This window comes from Apodemus sylvaticus, chromosome 9, assembly GCF_947179515.1.
Source record: "Apodemus sylvaticus chromosome 9, mApoSyl1.1, whole genome shotgun sequence".
Taxonomy (NCBI): Eukaryota; Metazoa; Chordata; class Mammalia; order Rodentia; family Muridae; genus Apodemus; species Apodemus sylvaticus.
The window spans coordinates 66,377,470-66,383,714 of NC_067480.1; the positions used below are offsets into that span (position 1 = coordinate 66,377,470).

A 6,245-nucleotide genomic window follows, 5' to 3' on the forward strand; every position below is an offset into this window, starting at 1 on the left:
ACCCTTGAGGACATCGGTACAGGGAGAAAGTTTCTGAACAGAACACCAATGGCGTATGCTCTAAGAGCAAGAATTGACAAATGGGACCTCATAAGGTTACAGAGTTTCTGTAAGGCAAAGGACACCGTCAAGAGGACAGATCGGCAACCAACAAATTGGGAAAAGATCTTCACCAATCCTACATCAGATAGAGGGCTAATATCCAATATATATAAAGAACTCAAGAAGTTAGACTCCAGAAAACCGAACAACCCTATTAAAAAATGGGGTACAGAGTTAAACAAAGAATTCTCACCTGAAGAACTTCGGATGGCGGAGAAGCATCTTAAAAAATGCTCCACTTCATTAGTCATTAGGGAAATGCAAATCAAAACAACCCTAAGATTTCATCTTACACCAGTCAGAATGGCTAAGATTAAAAATTCAGGAGACAGCAGGTGTTGGAGAGGGTGCGGAGAAAGAGGAACACTCCTCCACTGCTGGTGGGGTTGCAAATTGGTACAACCACTCTGGAAAGCAGTCTGGCGGTTCCTCCGAAAACTGGGCACCTCACTTCCAGAAGATCCTGCTATACCACTCCTGGGCATATACCCAGAGGATTCCCCACCATGTAATAAGGATACATGCTCTACTATGTTCATAGCAGCCCTATTTATAATTGCCAGATGCTGGAAAGAACCCAGGTATCCCTCAACAGAAGAGTGGATACAAAAAATGTGGTATATCTACACAATGGAGTACTATTCAGCCATTAGAAACAATGAATTCATGAAATTCTTAGGCAAATGGATGGAGCTAGAGAACATCATACTAAGTGAGGTAACCCAGACTCAAAAGGTGAATCATGGTATGCACTCACTAATAAGTGGTTATTAACCTAGAAAACTGGAATACCCAAAACATAATCCACACATCAAATGAGATACAAGAAGAAAGCAGGAGTGGTCCCTGGTTCTGGAAAGACTCAGTGAAACAGTATTTGGCAAAACCAGAACGGGGAACTGGGAAGGGGTGGGAGGGAGGACAGGGGAAGAGAAGGGGGCTTACGGGACTTTCGGGGAGTGGGGGGGGCTAGAAAAGGGGAAATCATTTGAAATGTAAATAAATTATATCAAATAAAAAAAAAAAGACAAAAAAAAAAAATATTAAAAGTGGAACTACTCATGGCTGAGGAAACCCACCTCTGGGTATATTATAGACACAGAAATGCAGTCAGTATATTAAGGAATGTCTGCATTTGCAATTTGGTTACTATGGTATCTACAACTGTCAGAAATAAAAACAGCCTAATTGTCCATCCATTAAAAAAAAAAAAAAAAAAAAAGAGAGCATAATATATTTTCTAAAGAGAGAATAATAAATTTTTAAAAATAAAAAAAAAAAAAAAAAAAAAAAAAAAAGAAAATGTGGTACATTACTCTATCTTTACGTCATACTATTTAAAAATAGATTGGACAATAATATACAATAACTTCAGGATGTAAATATATCATAGAGGATTCTGTTGGTGACTCAAATGATCTCTAAGCAGCTTTCTTTTTCCTTAATTTTCTATTAAGATGTTCCGCTTAAAAAAATGATTGTTCTATTATAAAAAATACATTAAAAATTTGACCTTATAACAAAAAACGAAGCTGGAATAAAAACAGAGTTTTCCCTCAGAATAATTAAAACCACAGTATCACTGTAAGGATCATTACAAATCCACAGCATCACTGTAAAGATTATTGCATATAGAACATTAAATATGCATAGTAATGCACACAGTCTGTCAAAACCTCATATTCTCCTTATAGCATGTGGAATTGATGCCGATACCCTATGATCTCCTTTTATTTGCTTTAGTAAATTCTGTTCCATCTTCCTACACTGCTCTTGGTAAATGAGAGTCTGGAAGACACCGTACTCACTCTATAGATGCACATGCTTCCTGCCTAAAGCTTATCTTTATCTTGGAATAAACTAGTTAAGAAATGTGTTACCATTTTGCACAACAGTTGATATAATTGTTAAGACAGATATCAATGTAGGCTATACTTAAGTATAATTACTTAGCTGCTCAAATTATCAATGTACACAAAACCTGTTAGCTGAGGAGAACCACTGTGCGGTTCTGGCATTCTCAGGCAAGACATAGGTTTTCCTCATTGTAAGACTCTTCCTGGAAGGGTCCCTCGATCAGCCACTTCAATCTGCCCCACTCTTTCCTCACCTTAATGAAGCAGAAGAATTAAAAAAAAAAAAAAACCAAACCAACAACAGTCCAGACACAAAAGAGCAGGTCTAGGGTAGACCTCATAAAACTCCACTTAAGACACAATAAGAGTTGAGGATTTGAGGCTTAGTGTTTGCTAGCCACTGTCCTGGGGTGTTTGCATTCAAAAAGAAATCTGAAGGATAAATGTTCTGTATCCTGTGCATCTCACAGAAGGAGTTTAATAACCTGATCAAGATTGCCTCACAGTAATGGCAGCTTCCATATTTTATTTTTTAAATATACAATAACTGCTTCACCTTCTTTACCAAAATGCTAAAGTACATTATTCAACGTAATAAATAGTTATTTCCATGATTCAGAGGCTGGGAAGAGTAATATGAATCAGCTAAGATATCATTTAGGGCCAATAAGATGGCTTAGTGGGGAAAGGGGCTTGTTGCCCATTCTTGACCTGAGCTCTGTCCCTTGGACTCACATGGCAGAAGAAAACTGACTCTTGAAAGTTGTTACCTAACCTGTGTGCTGTGGCATGTGTGCTCTCCCACAAACATACACTGAACAAATAAAAAGTATATAAATAAGTTCATAGGTATTCACATAAATATGTAAGTAGAATTAAAATATATAGAAAAGTTCATGATATAAATTAGTTCACTGGTTCATGTACTTCTGTGTGGGAAGCATCATTTTTATAAAATCCATTAAATTTTTCCTTTATATTTTAATAAACTTGTGTCTATTAAAATATCTTTTATTGATAATCCACATGGAGCTTTAGCATATAATAGGTAGTTGTCTCACTTCAGAAATACAAAGGTTTATTGAAGAATAACATAAACAAAAAAAGATAAAAAGAGGATTGACAGGGATTTGAATACAGACCTGACAGTTTCACTTACTCAATATTGCTCATGTGAGAGTTCAACAAAAATGACCATTAATACCAGTGCTCAATTCAGAGACAAAGTAAAACAAAATCTAGAGGGAATGGAGATAGGAAAGTGATGTTTAATGGGCAAAGGGTTTCACTGTGGGAAGATGAAGACATTCTGGGGATGGATGGTACTGATAATTGTACCACTTAAAATCAGGAAAAATCAAAGTAGTTCAGCTAAAGAGCATAACTCAGAAATCAAACTGAGCTTACACTGTGACAATACGGTGCCACATCACAGTGGAGATAGAGGTATTCAAATGGCCTATCAGGTGAAAAAAACAAATATTTAACGTTTAAAAAAAGCAGTATGAAAACTAGTTTGGACTTGGAATTTCCCCTAGAAGACCGTGTTAAAGACTTGCTCCCCAAGCCAGGCTACCGAGCAACGGCAGCATCTTTTAGTGGGGGGATCCAGTCAGAAGAAATCGGCCAGTCGGGGTATGTCTCGAATACCAGGGCCCTGGATCCTGTGTTTCTTTTCAGTCTCACTCCTCTCTGCCAGCTGTTGAGCTGACCAGCTTCCTCACCTTCATGCTCTTACCTGCTTCTTCACACACCCACAAGTAACAAAGCCATCTGAAATCATGAGCCAAAATAAACTTAACCTTCTTAAACATGCTTAACTGTCTGTCTCTAGGACCTCCCAGAGGCACAGTTGCTAATACAACAGACATTCATGGGAAAGCTTTATGTTTAAGATAAAGCTAAATACCCAGTGTTATGGTACATGCCTTTAACCCCAGCATTTTGGAGGCAGAGGCAGGGGGATCTCTAAATTCAAGGCCATCATGGTCCACAGAAAAAAATGACCGAAAATAAATAAATAAAACCCCCAAAACAAAACAAAACAAAACAAACAAAAACAAACAAATAAACAAAAGATAATGCTAAAATGCTAGTCTTAATGGAATAATATATAAATAAATTTAGCAACTGGAAAAGTAGTACTTCCCATGAAACAGACTGATGTCTATGTTGTAGGAAGAATTTGTAAAAAGCTGTTAGAACAATAATTTAAATGGGCAAATGAATAGGAACAGAAAAAATACTGAAAGAGAAAATCGAAATAGCCAATTGTATCCAAAGTTCTTTTCACATACATGTCTTCCCTTCACACCAAAATAGAGTTCATTGGGTTGGTATACCATCCAAGCCATGAAACTTTCTTATAGTTGGTCCTGCCAGCAAGACGTGCTGAGGTAAAGGTGACACAGAACTTGTAGGGGTGGCCAACTAATGATCCACCTCAGAAAAGGAAGCCCATGCCTGACACTGCCTGGAGGACCAGGAACCAGAGGCGGGATAGCCCAGAGACCTAGGATAGAACCAAACACAGCTAGAGGGCCAGGAACCAGAGGTGGGATAGCAGGATAGAACCAAACAGAATGGGCAAAAAGAAGTCAATGAAATGAATCCTTATGATATTCTGCTGTGCTCTTAGACTGGAGCCTACCACAATCATTATCAGAGAGGCTTCATCCAGCAACTGATAGGGTGCATAAAGCCACAGCCAAACATTAAGTGGAGCTCAAAAGTTCCGAGCATGAAGGGGAGGAAGGATTATAGGAGCAAAATGGGTCAAGGACACCAGAAGAACACAGCCCACAGAATCAACTAACCAGGGCTCACAGAGGCTCACATGGGCTCACAGAAGCCAATTTGGCAATCAGGGAGCTGTATGGGTTTGACCTAGGTCTTCTATATGCATGTTATGATTGTATAGCTTGGTATTCTTGTGGGACTTCTACAGTGGGAGCAGGCACTGTCTCTGAGTCTTTTAACTGATTTCAGGACCCTTTACCTCCTACTAGGTTGCCTCATCCAGCCTTAGAGGTGTTGCAGGTTTGGCTTCTGTGTCACTTGTGCATTAGTAGGTGGCAGAGAGGAGAGAGAGGCTATGTCTATACTTGGTGTTAAGACATATGAACATCTGAATGATTAGTAGCCTAACACTCAGAAAAGGGGAACCTGAGACAATCAGAAGTCCTGTGACCATGGTGAGGTCTTGGCCTGTTATGCCACCAGAGGCCATGTTTGTGTCTATGGCTCCACAGCAGTCACAGTCTGTAACCACCAACGGCCATGCCTCTGGAGGACATGTTGATTTCTGTCAGGCTGTGCAGCACTGACCCTGGGGGATGAGAACAGAAGAATGGACCCCTACCTAGTGAGCTGCAGCACTTTGGAGAGCAAGCACCACATGTGGTTGTGGATGAGCTGACTCCAAGAATATGAGCATGGGAGAGTGGGCTCTAATGAATCCTCTCCTGTGCAGCGGTGTGGATGAGGAAGAGATAACCTCCTTGCCCTTCACCATCTACAGCAGGCCGGAGAGCTGGCCTAGTGTCATGAGAGCAGGAGAGCTGTTCCTGTCCCTCACCTACTGTAGCACTCAGAAGAGTGGGCCCTCTGTACATTACCTTTACCACACTGAAGAACTGTCCCTGGATGTGGGGGTTGCAGGTGAGCCAGAGATTGGCAGCATGAGTGCAGGAGAGCCATTAAGGCTGAGTCACCATGGGCTCCTCCAAGATAGCTCTCCTTGCTGAAGAGAATCGTGAGTGAAATAAAAATCAGAACTGTACAAGAATGACAGATAAGGTAAAAGAAATGGTCTTGAACAGGTCAGGGCTAGGATCTGCAGTCAAAGTCAAGAAATGAATAAATCAAGTCTCCTCTTTAAGGTGTGTCTGTAAATGTGGGCCATTTCACAAATGAACCATGTCGGCATCCATAAACCATACATTTGGCATTTGGGAAAGTATATATGCTTGAACATGGGATGGGCTTCAGTTTAGGAGTAGAGGAAATGTATGTATAGAACTGGGGCTACTCTTGCCTGGCGTTGGTTCGCCTTGCCATTCTTTGCTGGTCTTCATTGGGCTTTGCTGACTCTGGTCTTCACTGGCAATGCTGATCATCACTTGTTATGTCTTCATAGAAATAAACACGCTAAAGAATGTCTCGTGATATCCCAGTGGCTTCTGTGGATTTGAGACAACCAGCAGAGCCTCATGGTTTCTTCTGGATCAAACTGCCATTGCTGATGGTGTTTGAGAGTGGATCAATCCACCACTGTTGATTCATGTG

At 40.3% G+C, this 6,245-nt stretch overlaps 1 non-coding gene across 1 annotated transcript; it reads left to right on the plus strand.

The window, feature by feature from the left end:
- The first annotated feature begins 4,976 nt into the window (after positions 1 to 4,976).
- On the plus strand, positions 4,977 to 5,109 carry LOC127693143 (small nucleolar RNA SNORA17). The gene has a single exon (XR_007979618.1). It is a non-coding gene; the product is annotated as a small nucleolar RNA SNORA17 (small nucleolar RNA).
- Positions 5,110 to 6,245: the final 1,136 nt, after the last annotated feature.